This window comes from Rhinolophus hipposideros (assembly GCF_964194185.1).
Source record: "Rhinolophus hipposideros genome assembly, chromosome: 15".
In the NCBI taxonomy this organism is placed as follows: Eukaryota; Metazoa; Chordata; class Mammalia; order Chiroptera; family Rhinolophidae; genus Rhinolophus; species Rhinolophus hipposideros.
Genome location: NC_138061.1, coordinates 48,590,891 through 48,616,622, shown reverse-complemented (window position 1 = coordinate 48,616,622; position 25,732 = coordinate 48,590,891). Strand labels below are relative to the sequence as shown.

Genomic DNA, 25,732 nt, shown 5'->3' with positions numbered 1-25,732 from the left:
GGGCGGGGCCGGCGCGGGTGGGGGCTGGGGGCGCAGCGCGCTCGGGGCGGGGCGCGGGGCTGGGGAGTGCGGCGGAGGGCTGCCGGGCGGGATCGGAAGTGCCACGCGGAGCCACCGCTGGGGCTGCGAGCGCCCTGGGCCAGGGTACCCCCGTCGGCCGGGCTGCCTGAGAGTGACAGCTCTTAGCCGCTTTCCCTGGCTCCTCCACTCCCCTTGCCTGACCTCAGGGAGCCTTTCCACAGCTACTGGGCAGAGGGCTGTCCGACTGCATTTGAGGGGGGAGACGGTGAGCACCTCCTCTACCCCTCCCCCCCACACACACAGCGTGTCACCTTTCTCTCATTAACAGTCGTGATGCCCCTCGTAACCTTCGGGCTCCTTGGATCTACTCATTTTGCAGACTACAGCTCCCTGGGCTCCAAGTGCAGTGACTGGCCTGTGTCCCGGGCAAGAGCAAGGCTGAGCAAGGTGAGCAGAGAACCCTGGCTTTACAGTCAGACAGCCCGGATTGAAACCCTAGCTCTGAGCCTCATTTCCTCAAATGTGAAATGGGTGTTAATTATAGCACATAGTAGGTGTTCAGTAAATGGTAACTAGCCTCTATGTCCACCCCTGGCATCAATAGCACTTGCCACATAGCCCAAGGTGGGAAAAACCAACAGTCTGAGCGATGAGTGTGGATGCTGGTTTGGCAATGTCGCCAAGACTAGTAGTCAGGCAAACAGCCCAACTCCTGCTCTGCTCTCCTGCTTTACTCTATAAATATGTTCCTAATGATTTGCAAATGAACTCTATTTCAAGCAATCCAGAGGTGGGAATTGGAGAAAGATTTTTTTTTTTTTTTAAGAACTGTGGAATAAAGAATCTTTGTGTCAAGTGTATAAAGAGCCCTAATCTTTCTGCTTTTGAGTTCAGACGTGTTGCAGGGCTTTCTTAAAGAGAGGCCAACTTGTGGATGGAAATTCTCTGATCAGACTTCTCTTGGGAATCGCTGGGTCACCTGAGAGAAGACTTGGGTTCCCGCCCTCTTCTCCCCACGAGAGGTGTCCCAGTCCATACCCTTGCCGGGCTCCGAATGTGCTCCTGCCTGTGGGCAGAGTGGGAGCCTTCAGCCTCATGGCCCCAGAACCTGGTTCAAGGCCTCCTGAGAGGCAGTGCTTGTGGAATGAATGAAATGACACCGAGGTTTTGGAGGGCCAGTGCACTTATGAACCAGGTTCAGCGAGCTAACGTGAGGTGGCCCATGCCAAGCAGCTCATTCATAGCAGAGCTGGGATCAGAGCCCATGGTCTAGTACTGAGTGTGAGAAAGAGACAAGATCACGGGTCAGGTGACTGTTCTCGCTGGACTTTGCCAAGTACAGGCCACGTGAAGCAAGGGCAAACCACTTCCCTCTTTGGGCTGCAGAACCTCACCTGTCAGAGGGGAAATCATGAGGATCACAGATGTAACATCTAGCGTCCTATGGAAACGCAGACTGTATTCTACGCCAAGCAACATCACAGGATCCAGTTTCAGTCTTCCCTCTGTATCCTCAGGGGATGGTTTCAGGACCCTCACAGACACCGACATCGTGGCCGCTCAGGTCCCTTATACAAAATGGCGTAGTACTTGCATATAACCTATAGGCTATATGCATATAGGCTACCGCAGGTATGCCTACACGTCACTTCATTGCCATTCAACATCGTGCTCGGTATGTGGCAAATTCAGCTTGTTGGAACTTTCTGGGATTTTTTCCCCCAAAATATTTTCAATCTGCAGTTGGTTGAATCCTCAAATGAGAAAACTGAAGATACGAAAAGCCAACTGTATTGGGAAATGGCACCACCAAACCGATCTGTATTAAGTTCAGGAAGAATACAGTTCCCCTTTTCCTCTTTCTGTCCCTTTAAGATCTGTGAAGTCAAGAGCCAGACTGTGGTTTTGTGTGTGAAGGCTGATGGAGCAAGCATGTGAGGGGTATGTGTGTGTCAGTGGGAACGTGGAGGAGAAGCTGTGAGATGACCAGGCTGGAAACACCACCGTTCTGGCCCTCCAGGAACCCACTAAATGAGCTCAGGATAAAATGGCCACCATGCTCAGGGTCTCGATTTTCCCAGCTGCAGAGTAGAAGCCCTGTAGGGACAGTAGGGAAAAGTCATGGTATGTGATTGCTAATTTCCTCCCTACGGCAGGGCCATCTCAGAGAAGTTTGCCTAGAAAACTCAGAGCCTGAGCCCCCTCCACAGACTCCACCCCATTCTTCCTACCTTCGACTTGATAAGTCAAGGGGGACAGATCACAGCTGGGACCCCAGCAGCCTGACTCATGAGGGGTAGACTGGGGCCTTCCCTGGAGCCAGTCTTGGCAAGCAAAGAGCAAAACCTCACCCTGGTTCTCTACCCCAACCCCCTTGCCTGGGGCTACAATGGCTGCTTTTGTTGGCAAGCATTGTATGTTGGCAAGTATACTCTTTTCTACTGAGGAAGGCTTTGTTAGGAAGAGGGGACATGGGAGCATAGTTCAGAGTCTGGGCCAGAAGGTGGGGGAAACGGCTGGGTGGCCGGCCCATTTCTGCAGAGGAACAGAGCCAAAGCAAAGAAATCTATGGGCATCAGCACCCTTCTAGGAAGACAAGTTCTGAGTCCCAGTGTCTCGCCTTGGGATTTTGCACAGGGGAGAATGGATCGGTGTTTCTCTTGCTGATGGTTCTCCAACACTTATTTAACACTCTTTCAGTCCATAGCCCTGGCAGGAGAGGGAGTTTGCACTTCAGAGAGTCAGCAACCAATTGGACGACAAGACAGGTGCATGAGAAAGCCTGAAAATCAGGTAAGGCAGGGAGACAGAAGCGTGCTCTAGATGAAGGAACAGAGTCACCAGTAAGGGCTATGGGGATTCGGAAGGAGAGGGGCTCAGGGGAAAGTTCCATAGAAGACATGAATCTGAGCTGAGCCTTCCACAGGAGAGGTGGAGAGAGGAAGTACTCCTGCTGCAGGGACTGGCTTGAGCATAGGTATGGAGGTGGGAAAAGTCCACGGTGAGTGAGGGCCCCCTTGATGAGGAAGGCTGTCCTGGCCTCTGGCCCATTCTCCTTGGAGTACCGGCAAAACCCCAGAGTTGGAACCAAAGATGCTGTGAAACAGTTTCCAATCTGATGCCCACCCCCATTTTACAAGTTAGGTAAACTGAGGTCTAGAGAGGGAAAGGGACTTGCCCATGGTCGCACCGCTGGTTTAGAGCAGGGCCAGAGCCCTTGGCTTCAAAACCCAAGCAGCTGCCCTCTCACTGGCAGAAGCATGGCCTCTCCCCAAGCACCAGCTCTTTTTCTCCCTTGCTCCCTGTGGCTTCCAAGACTATGAGGACGTGGTTTGAGGTTGAGACAATAAAATCTCCCCACAGGGGGAGGCGCAGAGGCTCCCAAGGAAGTAAGAATGTCAGCGTGAGACACGTCTCTGCAGCAAGGGGCAAATGGGGGACACAGTAGGAGTTAGTGTTGTCATAGCCCAGGGGACCCAGCAGGTGGCTGGGTGTCATTTGTCGAATGCCAGCTGCTGTGCTAAGCTCTTCATGTATCACCCTGAAACACACACAGAGGGTTGCTTTCTTATAACCTCTGGTGTGACCAGTGACCAGCTGGGTTCCAACATACTAAGGAAATAGGAGCCACCACCATCCACACGGTTAGGAAACCAGACAGCCAGAGCCACCCTCGTCACCTCTCTCCCCAGCCAATCACCTCCAAGCCCTATGGCATCAACTCCAAAGGATCCCCCAAATACGGCCACTTCCTTCCGTCTCAAATGCACTCCCCGCCCCATCCAGGCCCCCAGCATCCCTTCTCTAGACACTGCCATAAGTTTGTCCTAACAGATCTCCCCCTCCTTTCCGGCCTGACAGCTCCTCTCCAACTACATGCTGTAGGAGAGATCTGAAACACACCTCAGATCATGAACCCACTTCCACTATAAAACCTATAAAGGTTCTGTTGCCCGAACTCAGCCTCCGAGGCTCGCACAGGGTAAGTCCTGCCTCCACAGCCCTCCAGCTAGCTGCTTGTACGCACTGTATTCACCTTGCCTCGGGGCCTTTGAACAGGCTGTTCCTCTGCCCTGAAGCCTCTGTCCTCTCTCCTTACCCAGTCAATCCCGGCTCACCTTTTGGGTGTCCTTCCAGTCATCACTTCCTAAAGCCTGCCCTGCCACACCGAGTCGGTCAAATCCCCCTCCTGTTGCACCATCTCCTTTTCCTTCACAGTACTTCTCCCTGTTAAGTTTCACCTGATTCTGTCCGATGCACAAATTAACATCTGCTCCCCCTCCCAGACCACGAGTTCCACGGGGAGCAGGACGCTTGTCTGGTTTTTATCCTCCTTGTATTTCCAGTGCCTGTCCTGTGTTTGGCACCTAGTGGGCCCTCTATCAATATTAAATTAATAAGCAAAGGAATGGGCGTTGGCGAAGGATGAGTTCATGGAAAACGTGGGGAGTTAAGCATTTCCCAGAACCATCATTCCAGGGGAGAACTTGAGACACACACCTGCAAGTTTGATTCTACCAACAACATAAAGGTCAGCAGCCTCCACAGTCAGGCAGGATGTGTGCCCCCCAAGCTTTGACAAGGTATTCAAAACAGCAAAACCAATCATCGTAGCCACCACTTGTGGGCCATGCCCCTTACATATTTACCTCAGTTCTCCCAACCACCTCGCAAGTTGGTCGCCTTATCCTGTTTCAGGCACTGCGAGGTGAGGCCATTCACCTCAGTACCCACAGCTGGTTAATACCCTGTTGACACCCACATCGGATTCCAACCTACAAGCTTCAGAGGACATCATGGCACCTGCACAAGATTCTCCCACCCTCACCCCCTTGGAGGTCACGTAGTTCATCTTGTCTTCCTTTTTCATTTAAAAAACCTTCTCGTTGTGAAAACTTAACCCATACTGAAAAGGACCCATTTTACAAAGGGATAAACTGAAGCCCAGAGAGCAGGGCTGAGTTCCTTGAGGCAACACAGTGAGATTGTTCCGGGGCAGGATAACACCCCACGGCCCGGTTCCTGGGCAGATGATCTTAGAGCATCACCACTCGTGGACCCTCCTACCCAGGACCACAGGCCCTTTGGCCATTCATCGTTGGTTCCCACCTCAGCCCAAAGAGGAGAAGAACTTTGCATCTCTTCCTCCTGATATGTGAGAGCCACAGTCCTGCTAAGAAGTTCTAGGCTGGTCGTTTTCAAATCAGGGTCCACCAGGATAACAGAATCAGCACTACGCGGATGTTGGTTAAACTTGTACATTCTCAGGCCCCACACCTACTCAATCAGAAGCTCAGGGGGTGGGGCCCAGCAATCTGTGTTTTAAACCCTCCGGGGGATTCTGATGTATCCTCATATTTACGAATAATTGTTCTGAACAAAGCCTTCAAAGTCAGGGCCAAATGAGGACTGAGAACAAACTCACTGAGGACCCGCAACCTGTTCCAAATTAAAGGCCGCCACCCTCACCTCCTATCCCAGTCTCCTCAGCCTGGGCTCGAGCTGTATCTGAACTCCAGGTCTAGGCAGAGCTCCAGGAACGTCCAGAGGAACCAGAGCCCATGCCTTGTGGTCCGTCTCCACGGCACCCTTCTTTCCCACCCCGCCGCCCCCCATCCCCACCCCCCAGCATTCCCTCTGCACATTTTTTGGCAAGTGCCTAATGACCATATCTAGGCGACCCGGACCGGTTACGTTAACCGCAGCGATTTGTCATGCGTTACAGAACAGCCAATAGCCCTGAGACCAGCTGAACCATGAGATCAGTTAGAAACAATGCTATTTGTGCCCTGTGTGTGGACATTGTGTGGTTGTGGTTACGGCGAGTTGAAGGGGTCAGGGAGAAGAGGTCTCCTTGTCCTCGTAAGGAGGGATGCCAGAAAGGCCAGCTGTCCTTCGGGAACTCTTTCTGCCGTGTCCTCTTCCAAAACTGTAAGTCCGTGATTGCAACATCAGCACCTTTCTAACCAAAGTCCAGTAGAGCCTCTGACATTGGCCCTTCGGGGTTCAACAGAAGTGGGCAGAAAGCAGAGACCTCTCCCGTTTCCTCAAGTCCCTGGGGTGTGATAGAAGGACTCAGAGAGATTTGGGAAGGATCCATTTCTCACACGCCTTTCTTCTAATCCTGGTGTCCTCTTAGATGCCACGGGTGGTATCCTGCAGCAAAGAGGGACCAGGCTTCCATTCTGTCAGTTTGGTTACATGTAACCAAAATCTATCTATATATATATATATATATATATGGCTTAATTTATTACCCCACATAGCACAGAATACCGAAGCAGGCCTGTTCCAGCCTGGTTACTTTGGCAGCCCAACAGAATCATTCAGCACGCCAGTTTCTTCCTCGTTCCACTCTGCCATGTTCGGTGGTTAGTCTCATCCTTAAGCTCCCCTCTTAGTCAAAAAATGGCAGCATTCGCACCAGGCCACATATGTTCACCAGATGCTCGGGGACCAGAGGCAATGGAAAAGGAATTCTTTCAGGTCCCCTTGTTTTGAAAATTTTATAATGCAAATTTATAAACATACACAAAAGAAAACCGAATAGGATGAAGACCCCCATTTACCCACAGCCCATTGTCAGCACACGACCAGTCTTCTTTCCTTTTGATCCCCTCCCTTCCGCAACCTGGGTTATTTTCAAGCAACTCTCAGACATCATTTCCCATTTAGTATCAGTAGCTAATAAAGACTCTCTTCTTTAACACAAAAACAAAACCACGTCAACAACAAAAACCACACATCTTTGTCACAGCTAAGAAAATTAACCATAATCCTTAAAGCCATTGTACATCCAATCGGTGTTCAAATTTCCCCAACTGTCACAAACATTTTTGTTTAGTTTTGTTTTGAGGACATTTAGAACAAAATTAGGTTTGTTCAAATCAGGGTCCAAACAAAGTCCATACATTGCACTCAGCTGATGTGTGTCAGAAGACTGTTCTCATCTAAGCCATGGGTGGGCAAACCCACTCCTAGGGCTGAGTTCCGCCCACCGCCTGCTTTTGTCCACACACCCAGCCACTTCCCCTTGTTTACATATTCTTTGGCTCATTTTGTGCTACACAGGCGGAGTGGAGTCGTTTCTGCAAAGCCAGGATGGCCCACAAAAACGAAAATATTTATTACTTGGTCTTTACAGAAAAGGTTTGCCAACCCCCAACCTAAACAATTTCCACACACACACCCCCTTTGTTTTTCTGGTTGGGAAACCAGGACATTTGTCCTAGAGAATTCTGCATTTTCTTGGACCCTTTGTGATGAACATGACAGAGGCTTCCAGAAGCCCTCTGGCAGCAATTTGCTCTCAAGCCTCAGTGTCCAGAATTGCCCTCAGCCCATTTCTTAGCCAGTCTCTGACAGGGCGGAGGCCCTCCTCGGAAGCACATGGCTGCTCAGAAGAAGATGAACCATATGGGGTTTCTATCAGAAAGGATGGAGGAGAGGGAATGGTGACTAGGTGGAAAACCAAGGATTATTTCAACCTTCCAAAATGGGCCAGCCCAGCAAAATTCTGGAGCTTGTCACATCTCCCTCTGCTGGTTTTAGCCAGTCAAGTGCCCCCCACACCCTCAGGACACAGATTTTCCCTGTTCCATCTTCCAACTCATGGTCAATATCCAACAAACCCTTGGCATGCCCCGTTTCCCAGCTCTGTGCTGGACACCAGGAGTCCAGCAGTGGCCATGGCAGACCAGCCTGCATGTTCTGAGCTCAGCGCCTAGTGAGGGCCACACACAAGGGGTTAGCCTTCCAGGGTGGCAGTATCCTGCTGGGGTCGGGGTAGGCGGAGGTGCCTGCCGTGAGGGCACAAAGCAGGGACGCTAAACCCATGTTTGAGCAGTCGGGAAATGCTTCCTAGAGGAAGTGTCCAGGGGCTAGAGGAAAGAGGTGAACAGGGATTTGACCCCGAAGGTCACCCACCTCCTTCTCATAGGGCCTGGAAGACTGTGTTAGGGGCTCCCGGCAGCGACTGGAAGATTCTATGAGGGGCAGGAACAGCATTAGGATTTAGAAATCTAGTGAGACGTAAAACCTCCTCTCAAATTTCTCACTCACACCACAGAATTAGAGTCAACCATGGCTGTGTACTGGGGTCTGCAGAGCCAAAAGGGGTGAGAGCATTAAGATACAGTGGGAGGGGTGCTGATAATAATATGCTCTGCCTTTTTGAAATACATCAAACATGTGTATGGTAAGTGATGTGTATCTTTGTTATAGTTTGTATTAAAATATATAACTTATATAACATACTATAAAATGTTTATTATATATTATGATATATAAAATGAATAACTTATTATATTTAATATATAATATAAAATATAATTTAATAACTATATAATATATTGCATAATTATATATAAATAAAAATTATATATCAACATAAACTATAATATAAATATATATATTAATATATATATTTGACATATTTCAGAAAGACAGAGCATACTACATATTTTCAATGTAATGGAGCAGCAGTCTTATGGTGGAATTGAGTCTCTAAAACACTGCACAGCGGGTGACTTTTCCCTCTCCGCCCAAGGCCAACTTTGCTCTATTAGGTTACCCTGGGCTACGAGCCCTCTCTGAGCCTCAGTTTTCTAAATCTGGAAAACGAGAATGGAAATAACTATTTCCCATGACGAATGGACACACACAACATCGGCCGTATTATCTGGAAGCTCTTTAAGAACCAGGTACAAAGAAGTCATATTATTGGCATTTCTGCTTCCTTCTTAGCCCCTTGAACTTGAATGCTGTGAATGACTGAGAAGGCCTCACTCTCTACGCCCACTCAAAGGGCAGAGAGGACAGAAGTGAATCTACGTCTACTCATTTTCAGGATAACCTATGCCCTTTCAAACTGGGGGCAACACAGGTACCCATTCTGTGCCTGTGCAATTCCTGCCTTCCATTTGTGCGGAGCGTTCACAAGTCCCAGCTTCAAACAGTCATTGGAAATTGTCGCCCATCTATCCTCCAAAAGAGGGAGAGGCCTTTCCCCACCACCCAGCCGTGGAGAAGGCTGCAAGTATCTATTGAGCACCAACTATGTACCTGGCACTATGGCAAGCATGGCACAGACACCAGTGAGCTTCAGCCCCTCCAGCTCCGCTCTCCACCAACTAACTTCAAAATCAATGCAGATGACCTGAATGCATACCTGCTTGTGACTCACGTGATCAAGATGACGTTTTGTATGATGCGGAGCATTTGCCAGCATGAGAAGAGTCTCAGCTGGGAAGTTGGGAGGCCAGGGCTCCTGTCAAAACTCTGCTGGTAACAGGCTGGGCAGCTGGAGCCAGTTGCTCCCGCCCTCTGCACCATGAGTGGGTGGGTGTGATCACTTCTGCGGTCCCTCTGAGCCCCGACTGTCCGTGACTCAGTCCTCAGGACTTTGCACTGTCTGTGTGCTCAGCCTGGGATGTCTTCCCCCGACGTCTCCACCTGGCAAACGATGACTCTTCCTTCAAATCCTTTTTCAGTGGTCGCCTTCTTGAAACCCTCTCAGATGCCAAACTACCCCCACTGTCCCAGCAGCAAATCATTCAATCCTTCCCTCTTCTGCTCCATATCTGTATCTTGGAAGAAAACCTGCATGATTCCCTGTGCTGAAATTATTTATTGGCTTAATAACGGAACTACTATCTAGCATGCAGTCTGGAACATAGTACATCCTTTATAAATGTTTGATGAATCAATGAATGAAGGCACAAATTAGTCGTTTGTGCTTTCTTACATCTGATGCAGTATTAGGAGTTTGCTATTATGGTCTGGAGAAAGACACATACTTCTTGTGGAAGCATGTCTTATAAATTTCTTAAGGGCGGGGCCATTCTTTGCTCAGGCTTTGTCTCTCTGAGGTTTGGCACAAAAAAAGTGTGTTGCATTAAATAGCATTGAGGTCCCCTCCCTGCAGCCCTCCACACTGGGTGAACAGCTCTCTCCGGGGAGCTGAACAATTCCTTTAAGATTTTCAACATATCGCCATAAAGGGTGTGGGTTAGGGATGTGGTTAGGATGGAAAATATCTACACTGGCACCAGTGAGGGAGCTGCAGGGTTTTGCAAAGAAAACCCCGATGGCTCCAATAGCACGCCCAAAAGGACCATCACCACCAAGGTTTATGGACCCAGACTTGAGTCAAAAGGTCCTCCAGGAGAGAACCTCTCCGATCAACATGATAATAGTAACAATGATATGTTTGTGGAGCAAAGTGTGGGTCTTGCAGGCTGCTGTGAAGAGCTGGGCTGAATCAGCTCCGCCTTCAGCCAGGTGGTCTGGACCTTCTGAGTGTGACCCACCACTCCTCCTTCCCTTAGGACCCAATGTCAGGTTAAAACTGATTTTACTATCTTTGTCCATGTAACCCCTATGGGGTTGGTATTGTCCCCATTTACAGAAGAGACTCCAACTGAGGTCCAGAGAAGTTAAGTAACCAGCCCAAAGTCACACAGGTAGTAAGTGGCAGAGTTGGGACTTGGAGTCAGCTTTTCTGACCTGAAAATCCATGCTCCCCATGCTTCTCTAGGGTCGACAAACATGTCATTTCTCACCAAATCATTAGCTTCATAATGGTTCCTCATAGCACATGGCTCCCTAGGATGGCCAGAACTAGGACGGACCCCACAGCTACCTGTCAGTAGACTTTGGGCAGCTGATTAAGTCCTGTGTCCTGTGTTCCTGGTAGAGTTGGCCCCTGCAGCCCCAACTAGAAGGTGACAAAGGAGACCAGCCTGCAGACACTCAAGCCTTGGGACCTGAACGACGCTTGATGTAGGTCATCTCACCCACCAACTGATGATAACACCCCAGTGCTCACTGTTCGTCACTCATCCACCACAGGCTCTACGGGTCTTTTCATAGCTCCAAGCAGCCAGGCCGCTGGGCCCTAGAGCTGCCTTACATTGAAGCTCCACAGGCCTCCAAGACATACTTTTTGGCAAGGCCTCCAGATCAATTAGCCAAGTCAGTGCTGGGAAACGGGGAAGTTTGTGGGATGGGAACCAGGTCAGAAATCCCTCACAGGGCCCCTGACTCAGTCACCAGATGGTTCCTTAGGGCAAGTGGAGCTGAGCCTTGGGCTGAGGGGTACAGAGAGCCGCTGAAGACAAGGTCACAGAGAGAGCAAAACTCGCAAAGAACTAAAATACAGTGGGAAGACCCAAATCCGGAACGAGCTAAAAAAAGGACTCTAGATTGCATGTTGCAAGCTGCAAAACCAGAGCTCCTGAGCTGCGTGCTTCCCGAAGTCCACTCCAGCTGGCCAAGGAAGTGTCCTTCCTCTTGGAAGTGACTGACCTTTACCAAATGTTCAAACTATGTCCGCATACCACTGCAGCTCCGTGGTCCTGAGAGCAGCTGAGAGGAGATGAGCCCTCTCTGGAGGCAGCCACACCCAGTGACCTCACTGCCTTTCTGCGGGGTGCACACCCGGGGGAAGCAGCGAGGCAGGGGCTCCATCAGTCCCTGGGGAATGGCTGTTGGAAGGTTCAGCACTGTCAAAGGGCAAATGCCGGACGACCAAACACAAGACACCAATTAGCGTCCCGATCCATGTGAGTTTATCAGTCAATAGCTGGGATCCCTCCTCTGCTTTGGGTTTCAAGCAGCTCTTAGCAGCCTGGGCTCAGACCAGATCCACCCAGAGCTTCTATCAGCTTTGGGGACTGCTGGCTGCAGGAGCTCGTGAACAACAGCCAAAGTGACAGGCAGGCAGCCTATTTCCCTCCTCCCTCCTGCCCCACAGCCTCATTAACAGGAAGGAGAGTGAGGGTCCCTTACTTCTCACCGCTTGGGTGGGAGCATTTGTTACCACACCCATGGGGTCTTCTTATATCCCCACGATGGATGGCCTCCACCGCCTCTTGTCCCTTCCTCTTCCAGAAAGCCGTGTCGCCATCAGCACCCATCCTTATCGCAAAACTGAATTGCTACGAAGGGTCTGAGATGTTACCTACTTGCAGACTAATCCAGTTTCCTGGCAGAAGATGCAAAACTCCTTGTGGCATAGCAGGCAGCATGACCTTCATGTCTCCTTGCTCCTCAAGTCCCATGGGGCCACGTTGGAGACAGGCCTGTGTGGATGCTCTGCCCACAGTGGGTTTGTGTCACAGCTGAGGAACCCTGAGTTTAGGAATTTTCAATCTTATAAGGGGGCTGCTAGCAAACCTGCCCCGTCATTTCCCTTGGGGGACAGCAAATAAATCTGCTCTCTGCTCTGGAGAAAGACAAGCTCTTTATCTTCCACGGCCATTTGCTATGCAAAAATTCTCAAAAAGAACAAAAAGCTACAAGGAGACATCCAGGGACCCATAGGAATGATCTCCCAGCAGATACTGTGGGAGCCATGTAAGCCTGTGAGATGAACGGCAAGAGGCCACCTGTACAAGGATGAGTGGTGAGCCACACCTTTCCTGCCCTTGGTGAGCCCTGCCTTGGAATAAAACATCTGGAATTAGGATTTAGGATAAGCTAGGTGAGGGCTGGTGGGGAGAACCAGGTACATGGCGTCCAGGAGAGGGAAGGAGGCTGGTAAAGGGGTAGGCACTTCCAGAACCATATCAAACTGGTAAGGGGGTCCCCTGGGGTACAGCCCCTGAATCCATGGGAAGTGCTAAGCTAACACAAAGTAGCAGCACCATGAATGATGACCACTAGTCTTCCAACAATTTTTCTCGTGGGAAAACTGAAGGCAGAAAATGCTAGTAAATTGGCCAAGGTCACACGGCGGGACAACATAATCTCTGACATTCCAGCCCAGTTTCCACAACATCCTGTCCAGGGCACACACACCATCTGGGAGAGTACTATCAACCAACTCCAGCTCCTTCTTTCCATCATCTCTACAACCTCAGCAGCCTAGTACACCCACCCTGTCCCTAATTGGGGCACTAGATACCTTGGCAGGAGGAATCCATGCACTGCCCTGGTTTGTCCCTGTAAGATGCAGAATCCAGAAGGGCTTAAGGAGAATAAGCCATGCTGGCTCGCCACTAAGCAGCTCTGTGACTTAGAGAACATTTCTTTTTTTGTGTGGGGGAGGAAGGGGAACAGGACTTTATTGGGGAACAGTGTGTACTTCCAGGCCTTTTTTCCAAGTCAAGTTGTCCTTTCAATCTTAGTTGTGGAGGGTGCTGTTCAGCTTCAAGTTGTTGTCCTTTCAGTCTTAGTTGTGGAGGGCGCAGCTCAGCTCCAGGTCTGGTTACTATTGCTAGTTGCAGGGGGCGCAGCCCACCATCCCTTGCAGGAGTGGAGCCGGCAACCTTGTGGTTGGGAGAACGCACTCCAACCAACTGAGCCATGCGGGAGCTCAGTGGCAGCTCAGCTCAAGGTGCTGTGTTCAATCTTAGTTGCAGGAGGCGCTGCCCACCATCTCTTGTGGGACTCGAGGAATAGAACTGGCAACCTTGTGGTTGAGAGGATGCGCTCCAACCAACTGAGCCATCCAGGAGCTCAGCGGCAGCTCAGCTCAAGGTGCCGTGTTCAATCTTAGTTGCAGGGGGCAGAGCCCACGATCCCTCATCCCGCGGGACTCGAGGAGTTGAACCAGCAACCTTGTGGTTGAGAGCCCACTGGCCCATGTGGGAATCGAACCTGCAGCCTTCGGAGCATAGAGCTCTAACCGCCTGAGCCACCTGGCCGGCCCTAGGGAACATTTTTTAACCCCCCCTGAGCTATGGCTTCCCCATCTGTAAAACAAGAAAGCCACAGAACTGGCTCATCGGACTGTGGTGAGAGTTACTGCTTACAAGGTACCTAGCAGAGTGCCTGGCACATTGTAAGGACGCAGCAAATGCCAGCTGTTATTCTGATTACATGTAGTATTATTGCTCTAAGTGAAGATTACAAGATACTCAGATATCCAGGTCTAAGGGGTTTGGTAGATTCTGTGCTCTATAAATGAGAAATTGTGAAATAACCAAATAAGATCATGGGTCACTGTGAGAACCCTTTGTAAATCATACAAAGCTATTCAGGTGAGCGAGGTAATGCTGACCATGACTAACTGGCCACAAATGCACTCCTATAAGAATGGCCTGGAAGCAGAGCACGTAAATAGAGCTGGAACATAGTAAGGACATGGTAATTACAGGCTGGAGTGAGAATAAGGTGAATATGACCATAATGTCAGCAGCCACCTGTCTTAGGTCCTTTGATATTAACAGTGACCCTGTGTGATTTGCTGAGCAGCTGGATATTAATTCCCTGCTTACAGATGTGGAAACGGAAGTGAAGGCTCAGGCCCACGGTCACAGAGCCAGAACTGGAACTCATTCAGCAGAGCACCCCAAGTCCCAGACATGTAGGGGCCACACGGCCAGAGCCAGATGGGTCTGCAGCATCCAGAGGGCCTCTGTCCTACTTCTCACAGATCAGATTAAGCAGTGGTTGGGTGAGTACTGGGGTGACCAACTTGTCCTGGTTTGCCCAGGATGTTTCTGGTTTTAGCATTACGATTCCCTGTCCTGAGCAAACTGGGATAATTGCTCATGCACCGTGACCAATACCCACTGGCTTCAGAATGGGGCCTATTTCCTTCCAGAGGGCCCCAGAGCACCTTCAGTTGAGCCAGTCTCAGCTCCTGCTCTGTACTCCACACTAGCTCCACTGTTGCCAGGGCGACCTGCCCTGTGCAGGAGGCAGAGGTACTACCGTGTTTCCCCGAAAATAAAACCTAACCGGAAAATAAGCCCTAGCATGATTTTTCAGGATGACATCCCCTGAACATAAGCTCTAATGCGTCTTTTGGAGCAAAAATTAATATAAGTTCCAGTCTGATTTTCAAGGAAACACGGTAGAAAAGGGGCTGCCTGTGGCTGAGTCTGCAGTGGAGGGGTCGAGAAGAGGGAAGGAGGTGAGATGCTGTAGAACCATCTCTCACACTCCCTTCTCAGGCTCAGCTCCACATGAGCTAGTGCCCCATCTCTGCTACTCCCTGGTGACCCACATGCTCCTCCAAAGCACGCTCCTCCTGCTGCTGCTGCCCCTGCCCCCATGGTCCCTAGCCTTACAGCTATGCTGCAAGTGCCACTGCATCTGCCGGTGGTGTGCAGCCCGGAGCTGCCAGGGGACCAGCCTCCTGCACGTGGGCTCCTTCCCAGTGACACCCAGTGCTTCCTGTGGCCTCTGCACCTGCACCCTCTGCCACAATGCCCTGCAGCCAGGCACCTCCCAGCACCTGCCCCGGTGCTCATTGACTGGCTAGCCCAGGGTTGTGGCTGCCAGTATCACCCCATCCCTAATCCTTCTTCACAAAATAACCTCTATTCTGACCTCTGTCACCACTGATGAGTGTTGCTATTTGGAACTTCCTACACATGGAATCATGGACGGTTTCCTTCACTCAACATTTTACATGTGAGATTCATGCATAATGGTTCTTGTATCGGTTGTTCACCATTTTTTGTTGCTGTGTAGAATTCCATCGCATGAATATATTACTGTTTATTCACCCATCCTGTTGGTAATGGGCGTTTGGGTTGTACTCCTCAGTGGGGAGAATGGTCAGGGATTTCTTGGCCAAGATTCACAACTCCAGGGCTCCCTCTTCTGTTGTACTAATAAACATCTGTAAGTGTGGCTTCAAAGGAGTTTGAAACATGTTTCTTCTGTTAACCAACCCTCCCCATCATTTAGCTGGATCTTCTCTTGGCTCCTCACTATGCTGTTCAGTTTGGATTCTACTCTGAGTCATTTCTCCTCAGTGTGGGGCTTTGTCCTTGAACGATATTTGGCTGGTGAATTTCAACATTTTATGGTGAGATTTTATGTGCTATTGGGAGGATTAATTTGCATCATAATTTCTCAACATGCCTGGCAGAGAGTGAATGTTAAATATGGGATATTTATAATAATTACAATTATTAATGCCTACCCATTTGTACCCTATGTACTAGTCCTACCCATAAACACAAGCTATTTCCTTGATGTGGGTCCCTCTTTCTTGCCTCCATGCCTTTGTTCCTGCTATTCCTCTCCCTGAAAACCTCTGCACAAATTCTGCCACCTGCCAATCCTTCCAGAGCATCCTATTCTGGTAACCAAACCCAAAACCTCCATGCTGGACCCCTGTACCCCCTCATTTCTAAGCCATACATCCGAAACCTCCGTTAAGATTAGCTGGTGGAAGGTAGACAGGCAAACAGGCTAGAACATCATGAGGAGACAGAAGGAGAAAGGAAAACCAGATAGGAGGAACTCCATGGTTTTCTAAAGAGTAACATGGAAAAACGTGTGGACACAAGAACTCAGACTCAAGGGAGAACTGGAAGAAAGATTAACATGCTTCATTTCCAGAATGTTTCTGCATTGATTCAGGATGATTCTGCAATGTAAGGATACAGACTGTTATATCTGTCATCTTGAAGGCAGAGAACAGGGCATATAGTGATTTCAGGGGAGGGAGAAAAGGAGAGCCAAGCAAAAGACGACATGTAAAAAAAAAAAAGGCTGCACTAAAAATAAAGCACCTACTCTCTATGGGGTTCATTCTAAAAAACCTCTTCAAGAGATCCAAGATGGCAGAGTAGATAAACACTGTGCCTGCCTCCTTCCATGAACGTGTTAAAATTACAACTAAATCACAGAACAATCAACCTGGAGAACCATCTGAAGTCTAGCCAAACAGAAATCCTATAACTGAAAATATGAAGAAGCCACGACAAGACTAGTAGGAGGGGCAGAGACGCAGAACGGGCCCCAAAACTTCCTGTGGCGGTTGAGAATCAGGAGGGACTCCTCAGCCACGGAGATTCCCCCCAGAGGAGCAAGGGATTCCAGCCTCCCACACCAGGCTACCCAGCCCAGAATACTGGTGCCAGGAAAGGTGCCCCCACAACATCTGCCTGTGAAAAACAGTGGTGATTCTGACCATCTGAGTGGGACGGAAAGCTGTGGGAAACCCAGCTGTCCTCTTAAAACAGCCCACGCACAGACTCACTCACTCACAGGCACTCACCTTGGGCTCCAGCGGAAGCACAGTGACTTGGGGGGCCTTGGAGATATACAGGGGGCAGACTCAGGTGTGTGGCTTCAGGAGGAGCACTGCAGAACAGTCAGCATTTTCCCGGAGAGGAGTCCTCTCCCATGCAGCCAGCAGGCAGGAGCCATTTTTTCTATGTTGAGCACCGCCCCCTCCCCCAGGCCAAATCGGAATCTGATTGTCCTGGTGAGCTCTGATGCTCCACCCTGCGGACTCAGCAGGGACCCTGCCCCACCCAACTCTCACACCTGAAGGCACTTTCTCTGTGAGCAGTCAGCACAGCCTGAACTGCACTCTTTCTTGGAAAACAATTGAAGTCCATGGGCCCCAGGTGGGCAGCAACTGGCCTGGGTGTACTCTGAGACTTTTGCTGGATTGCTACAGACTCAGCACTGGCACCAAACCAGAACCTACATTAATTTAGTGACTACAACTATTCCTACTCTAGTGATTCCCTGAGGCCCTGCCTCACCCAACTCTCATACCACACAAGGCTTTATCAGTGGCTGAACCTTAAGGGGCCAGCAGGTGGCAGCAGTCTCCCGGGTGTCCTGGCTTTTTGCAGAGTTACCCCAGGCCTGGTACTGATGGAGCTGTCCTCCGTTTGCAGCATGGGCTCTCTCACGCGCCTCCGGGTTTAGCACAGGCAGCAAAACAACCATGGATCACTTTGTAGCTCCTGCCAGGTAGCCACCAGCCAGTCACAGGCAGTGGTTGACCTGGGCCTGCACCGGAGCCCCTCACAAGAGGCCCCAGAACCACTATACTTGGAGGTTGGCCTCAGACCACAGCAGAGCACCACCCCATCAGCCCCACAAGTGGCACACACAAAGGGTGGTCTCAATAGGCACCAGAGCCCACTGGAGCGAATCCCACTCAGTGGGGTAAGCCTCCTGCATAGCAGCCAATAAGTTGTGGACATGGCCAAACCCCACAGCCAGTAAACCTGAGGGTCAATCCCAGCCACTGCCATGCCAATAGCAATCAAACCTCAACTATAACAGGAAGGCACACACAACCCACACAAGGGACACTCCTGGAGCACCCAGAGTAGATGACCAGGGAGACTGTCCCTCTGGGCCCCACAGGACCCCTACTACATAAAGCTACCTGGCTAAGACTGAAAGATACAGCAGATCTGCCTAATACATAGAAACAAACACAGAGAGGCAGCCGAATGATGAAACAAAGAAATATGTCCCAAATGAAAGAACAGGAGAAAAATCCAGAAAAAGAACTAAATGAAATGGAGGCAAGCAACCTACCAGATACAGAGTTCAAAACAGTGGTTCTAAGGATGCTCAAGGAATTCAGTGAGAACTTCAACAAAGAGATAGCAAGCATGAGAAAAGGACATAGAAATCATGAAAAAGAACCAGTCAGAAGTGAAGAATGCAATAACTGAAATGAAGAATGCACTAGAAGGAATCACCAGCAGACTAGATAAAGCAGAGGATCGAATCTGCGATTTGGAAGACAAGGTAGCAGAAAATACCCAATTGGAACAGCAAAAAGAAAAAATAATCCAAAAAAATGAGGATAGGTTAAGAGGCCTCTGGGACTACATCAAGCATAACAACATTTGCATCATAGGGGTACCAGAACAGAAATGAGAAAGCTAGAGATTGAGACCCTATTTGAAGAAATGACTGAAAACTTTCCTAACCTGGTGAAGGAAATAGACGTACAAGTCCAGGAAGCACAGAGAGTCCCAAACAGGATGAACCCAAACAGGCCCACACCTAGACACATTATAATTAAGATGGCAAAGGTTAAAGACAAAGAGAGAATCCTAAAAGCAGCAAGAGAAAGGCAACTAGTAACTCATAAGGGGGCTCCCATAAGACTATCAGCTGATTTCTCAGCAGAAGCCTTGCAGGCCAGAAGGGACTGGCAGGAAATATTCAAAGTGATGAAAAGTAAGGACCTACAACTAAGACTACTCTACCCAGCAAGCCTATCATTTAAATTTTAAGAACTGATAAAAAGCTTCCCAGACAAGAAAAAGCTAAAGGAATTCATCACCACCAAACCAGTATTACAAGGAATGTTATAGGGACTTCTTTAAGACAGAACAAAGCAAAAAATTATGAATAATAAAATGGCAATAGCTACATATCTATCAACAATTACTGTCAATGTAAATGGATTAAATACTCCAATCAAAAGACATAGGGTAGCTGAATTAATAAGAAAACAAAACCTTTACATATGCTGCCTACAAGAGACTCACTTTAGATTGAAAGACACACACAGACAGAAAGTAAAGGGATGGAAAAAGATATTTCATGAAAATGGAAATGAAAAAAAAAAAAAGCTGGGATGGGAATCCCATCCCGACCAAATAGGCTTTAAAACAAAGGCTATAACAAGAGACAAAGAAGGACCCAGTAATCCCACTTCTGGGTATTTATCCGAAGAAACCCAAAACGCTACTTCGAGGGGATGTGTGCATCCATATGTTCATTGCAGAATTGTTCACAATGGCCAAGATAAGAAGGCAGCCTGGGTGTCTGTTGATGAAAGAATGAATAAAGAGGAGGTGGTACATATACACAAAGGAATATTGCTTGGCCATGGAAGAGAACTGGTTCCTGCCATCTGCAGTGGCATGGATGGGCGTGGAGGGCATTGTGCTGAGTGGAGAATGTCAGACAGAGAAAGACAGATGCAATGAGATTTCACTTATATGTGGAATCTAAGAACAAAATTAACAAACAAAACAGAAATAAACTCAGATAGAAAGAACATTTTGATGGTTGGCAGATGGGAGGGGGTTTGGGAGTGTGGGTGAAAGAAGAGAAAGGGATTAAGAAGCACAAATTGGTTGTTACAAAGTAGTTACGGGGATGTAGGGCATAGCATAAGAAATATAGTCAATAATATTGTAATACTGTATGGCATCAGATCGGTAATAGATTTGTTGGGGTGATAGATGGAGCGGGGCTGGGGACAGGGTGAAAAACGTAAAGGGATTAAGAGGTACAAACTGCTAGTTACCAAATAGTCATGGGGATGTGAATTAAAGCACAGGGAATATTGTCAATGACATGGTAATAACTATGTATAGGGCCAGGTGGGTACTAGACTAGTCAGGGGGATCACTTCTTAAATTATATAAATGTCTAACCAATAGTCTAACCTGAAATTAATATAAAATAATATTGAATGTCAACTGTAACTGATCAATTTAAAAGGGGGGGAGGGAAATACGAGGTCCAAATTTCCAGGTATAAAACAAATAAGTCATGGAGATGTAATGTACAGCATAGAGAATAGAGTCAATAACATTGTGATAGCGTGGTACGGTGTCAGATGTTTGCTGGACTTATCATGGTGATCACTTCTTTAGCTATATAAACATTGAATAACTATGGTGTAGGCCTGAAACTAATATAATGTTGTATGTTAGCTATATTTTTAATAAAGAACACTAAGGCTTAAAGAGATGAGACACTTACCCAAGGTTGATTGTTAGTTGAGATACAGCTAGGATTTTGACCAGGCAGTTTAGCTCCCAAGACTATAAGATCAGCCATGGTACTAAAACTTCTCTACATTGTAGTCCTTTTAAGGATAGAATACTGTCTTGTGTACTTTTGTAACTCTCTCGACAATCACCAGTACCTACCAGCACCTGGTACATGGTAAGTGTTCAGGAAAGACTTCATCAATGAGTTACAAAATGGATAAATGTGCACAGTGCATTGTGCTGGTCAAATGCATGGGGCTGAGGGTTTTTGGAAGAAAATTTTCTAGCTGAAAGGCAGATGGGAAAGTCTCAGACACTGCTCAATTTCTTCCAAAGAGTCATTAGTCAGAGTCTTACTCAGAACTCTCTTTTTTTTTTTTTCCCATTCAGGTTTGAACTCAGTGAGACATTTATGTTTTCACAAGCCCTTGGCGACTAGTAACCAATCAAAAAACTCTCAGACATGACCAAGCATGGCCTTCAGGACATTCACAAAACCAACACCAATTTTTTTTAACTCTATAATCCAAGCCACCACTCTCACAGAGAAACCCCAGACCTACTTTATAGAAACATCAGAAAATTGGCAGCTCACTGATTAGTTCAAAATCCAATTTTTCCAGACATTGGAATTCCACCTGGATGTGACTCCAGTAGGCAGTTGTATGTGAGCTGACCTCCTAAGAAAGCGCTGGTCTCGAGCCATAAAACTTTGGTCCCTGCTCTGCCACTGGTTGGCTGTATTATGTTGGGCACATTCTTCTTGCCGGTTCTCAGTTTTTTCATTAAAAATATAATTAGGGATAACAACATTCTGCTTATGTCATAACATTGTTAGACATAAATGAAATAATGTGTGTGGAGGTCTTTGTAAACTTTAAAGTCTTTGCTCTGCAAAATCAGGAGAGTGAGCCCTGGGAGCCAGTTGGGAAGGGTGGGCTGCCATCTTTCAATAGCCATGATGGGACCATTGAAGCAGATGAGTAAGCTACAAAGGTGGCCCAGTGAAAGTGAAGAATGGAGCAGAGAAAGAAGAGGAGATGAAAGACTATGAAGTCTGAAAGAAAAATACAGGGGGACAAGAGAGAGTGAGGACCCTGATGTCTTTCTGATTTCTATAAGTACAAGCATTCTGGGATATTCCCACAGTAAGTTATCCTTACAGCAACTCTCATTATTGAAAATGATTTAAAAAAAAAAAAAAGCAAGAGATTCTACTGCTATTGCTCATTTTCATGATATGCACATTAGAAATCTAGATTCCTGTTTTATTAATCAGTCAAGATTAATGTGGGGGGGGGGCGGGTGGTGAGCCTCAAATCAAGGGTATTACAAATGCCCTCTCACTGCTACTTATGTTGGGTCGATCTCATAAAAATGTTGTCAGTGTGGATTTGTAACCACAATAAACCTGTTCACAGCCATCATCCACCAGAGGCTTAGATTTCTTTGTTAAAACTGGAAAAATAATCCCCTTCATCTAATACTGTGTGAATTAACTGGTGGATGCTGTACTTATCAGAGTCTTTTAATCTTTTGGAATAAAATAGGAGGAATAAAATGGACTAGTCTGGCTCATGGCAGGCAGTCAATAAATATTTATTTCATTCCATATTTATTGAATGAGTATTGAAAGAATAATATTTGTGAGTTCACATATTACAGATGAATTATCCTTAAAATCTCTCCTGCTGCAAAACACCTAGAAAGCTTGGATTAAATATAATAACACGTATCAGGAAGCATAGATAAAACTGAAAATAAGTAAGAGAAATACCAAGGAGCCAAAAACCAAAGAAGTAAGAACTAGAGAGCAAAACAGACTGACAAGCCATGGAAGCCTTGAGGGCATTTGCCTCAGGAAAACCAGAACCCAAGTTATAATGACCACAGGAGTAAAAGGCAATGATATCTGGGGGTTGGCGGGGAGGGGGGTGGGCGGCGGGGGGAGGTGGGAGTAGGCGAATTGAAACTGAGATCATCCCACATAAAGCCTAAATAAATTCTCAAAGGGCTAATAATGTCAACGCAAGGGCAGACTAGAAAAAGGACCTATTTAGCGGGAAAGGGAGTCAAGAAAGACACTTGTTTGTCTGTCTCAAATCTGAATGGAAAGACAGAGTGTCTCCTAAAACATCATAACCACAGACCTACCTTCCTTATATTTGAGGTTTAAATTTACACTACTTGTATGGGTCAGAATATGCCAAGCCAAAAAATAAACATAAATAGATGGGTGGGTAAAACTGAGAGGTGTGAGGTGCCTCACAAAAGCAAATGCAAACCTGTTTCGAAGGAATATTCTCAACCAAGGCTTTGTTGGATTCCCACAGATAAGAGCAGCCAAGCATGAGCTCACAATCTAAACTTACAAGCAAAACCCTCAAGGATACAAATCACCAAAAGGGGCGATTCAGCTGGTATCACAAGATAAAGAATTAGATGTGCCAAATGCTTCAGATATTGGCACCACAAGATGTAACATTTTAAATGAGTATGTTTGACTGTTTTCTTTTTAATTTTAAAGAAATAGAAAACACAATCATGAAATATGAAGCAGAATGAAACAAAAAGTATGTAAATAAAAATATAAAATTTAAAAGTAAAAATGAAATGAACAAAAATCTGAAGACCACTCACTCTGTAGGTGACTGAGGGAAATAGGCCCACTCATTTATTTCTGGTAAGATTGAAAACTGATGCCAACTGATGTGTATGTGTATATGGCATACACATACACATACACACACAGACGCACACGCACACAAACACGTATGTATGTGTACATACGAGGTCAGACAATTAAGTTCGCAAACTCATCCTAGAAAAAGTGCTACACACTTCATTGCTGAATATCACTATAGTCACCTTTGAAGTACTCCCCTTGGGAAGCTATGTACCAATGCCAGTGCCTAGTCCACCCTGGAAAGCAATTTTGGAACTCTTTTTCTGGAATGGCCATCAGAGCTGTCATCATATTACACTTGATGTCCTGAATGTCATCAATGTCTTCCTTTCAATATTTCCTTTATCTTCAGGTAAAGAAAGAAGTCATTGGGGGCCAGATCAGGTGAGTAGGGAGGGTGTTCCAATACAGTTATTTGTTTACTGGCTAAAAACTCCCTCACAGACAGTGCTGTGTGAGCTGGTGCCTTGTCGTGATGCAAGAGCCATGAATTGTTGGCAAAAAGTTCAGGTCATCTAAATTTTTCACGCAGCCTTTTCAGCACTTCTGAATAGTAAACTTGGTTAACTGTTTGTTCTGTTGGTACAAATTCATAATGAATAATCTCGCTGATATCAAAAAAGTTTAGCAACATTGCTACAATAATTTCACAAACTTAATTGTCAGACCTCGTACATTACACATATACATACGTGTATATATATATGTAATTTATAACAAAATTGAACATGCATAAGATTCTGATCCAGCAAATGAGTTATGTACAAGATTATTCAATTGCAAATTTTTTGTGAGAGCAACACAATATAAATAACTCAAATGTCCATCAATAAAAGGGAGACCTCAAAAAAGTAGAAAATAAAATAAAGAGTATAACTGACATGGAGTGAACAGGTCTATTATATTTCTAATTGGCATTCCAAAAAGCAAAAATAGAGAGAATAAGGGAGACAGAATGTACATGAAGGGATAATGGCCAAGATGTTTTCTAGAATGATGAAAGATGTGAATACTCAGACTCAGAAAGAACAAATCCCAAAAAGGATACATTAAAAGAAATCCATATCTAGATACGCTGCTTATAGTAAAATTTCAGAAAATCAAAAATGAAAAGATCTTAAATAAAAACACAGTCCCTCCCCGCAAAAGAAGACAAATTCTCTATAAAGGAATGACAAACATCAGCAACAATAGAAGCTAGAAACAGTAAACTAACTTCAGAGTTACTTTAAGAGGTATCAACCAGCAATAACTTCAAAGTGTCAACCCGCTAAAATTATGACTCAGAAACAAAGATGAAAACCTCTTACGTGCCGGACTGTGGCTGAGTCACCCCAAGAGCTGGGTCCCCAAATGTCCGCCCTCCAGGAAGCAGTAGCTGGTGATGGGCTTAGAGAACCCTGGACTGCCCAGCACACAGTGTAGCGTGGGCATGGCGGTGCTGGGGCACCTGGAGCACCACCTTCGCTGTACCGCCACCCTCGCCCTGGGTGTGCCCCGCTGGTCCTGCTCTGGCTGAGGCAGCTCGTGAATGTCAATGGGCACAGTGTGGCCAGGCCGGTGGAGCTGTTCCAGCTGACTGCTGAGGTCTACCTGGTGCATGATGAGCTGGACAAGGCCCTGGGGAAACTGGCTCTGAAGCTGCGGGGAAGCGCCAGGGGCCACAATGGAGTTCATTCCTGTCTTACCGGCCTCACTGCAATGCAGTCCCGCAGCTGCAGATGGGCATAGGACACCTTCTCAACCTGACGCAGTGAACATGCATGTGCTGGATGCTTCTCCTCCACAGAGCAGGAGATGCTGCCCCCATTGCTGGAGCAAGCCACTGACCTGCTCCTGGACCACGCCCGTGAGCAAGGCCAGGGGTCCTGGGCGGGCACCTGACACCAGTGCACATGGCTGTCTGCCCGCTGCCATGCCCACACACACAGCCACAGAGGTGCCACGCCAACCTGTGGCATTCACGTTTTATCTAACTCTTTTCTGGACTTCTCCAGGCTTCCTACAGATTAAAGGGGGTACTGTACTGGATAGGCCAGTTCCTGGGAGAGGGAGTGGGTCTTCTCTCTGTGTCTTGGAAAGAGGAAAATTTCAAGAAGACTAAACTTTTTGAACTTTAAAAAGGGGGTTGAAATAAAACCGTTTCAGGCAAACAGAAACTGAGAGTGTGTGCTACCAGAGCACTTCTAATGGGTATACTTTAAGAAACAGGAAAATTATCCCCTAAGGCAGCTCAGAGATAAAAGAATGAGCAAAAAATTGGAAAACACATAGGTAAATATAAATGAATGTTGACTATATTAAGTAATAGTACCAATGACTGACTTAGTGGAGGAAAAGTAAGATAGAAGTAAAATTCTAGACAAAAATAACACTAAGAATGCCAGAAGGTGATGTCAGGTACCAGAATTTTCAATATCCCTGGAAAGGACAATAATAGTAAGCAACTTTAGATCTTGATAAGAATGCACTTTGGCATTTTTATGAGTAATCACTAAAGAGTAATCACTAAAAATCAGAAAGATTTTTAAGACCAAATCATTAGAGAGAAAAAAACAATTTT

The 25,732-nt window shown here is 47.2% G+C and overlaps 1 pseudogene across 1 annotated transcript; it reads left to right on the top strand.

Moving 5' to 3' along the window:
- Positions 1-354: 354 nt before the first annotated feature.
- Positions 355-25,053, top strand: LOC308508555 (putative peptidyl-tRNA hydrolase; annotated as a pseudogene). Its single transcript has 3 exons — positions 355-468; positions 10,718-10,803; positions 24,509-25,053. The product of its transcript is annotated as a putative peptidyl-tRNA hydrolase (transcript).
- The last annotated feature ends 679 nt before the right edge of the window (positions 25,054-25,732 follow it).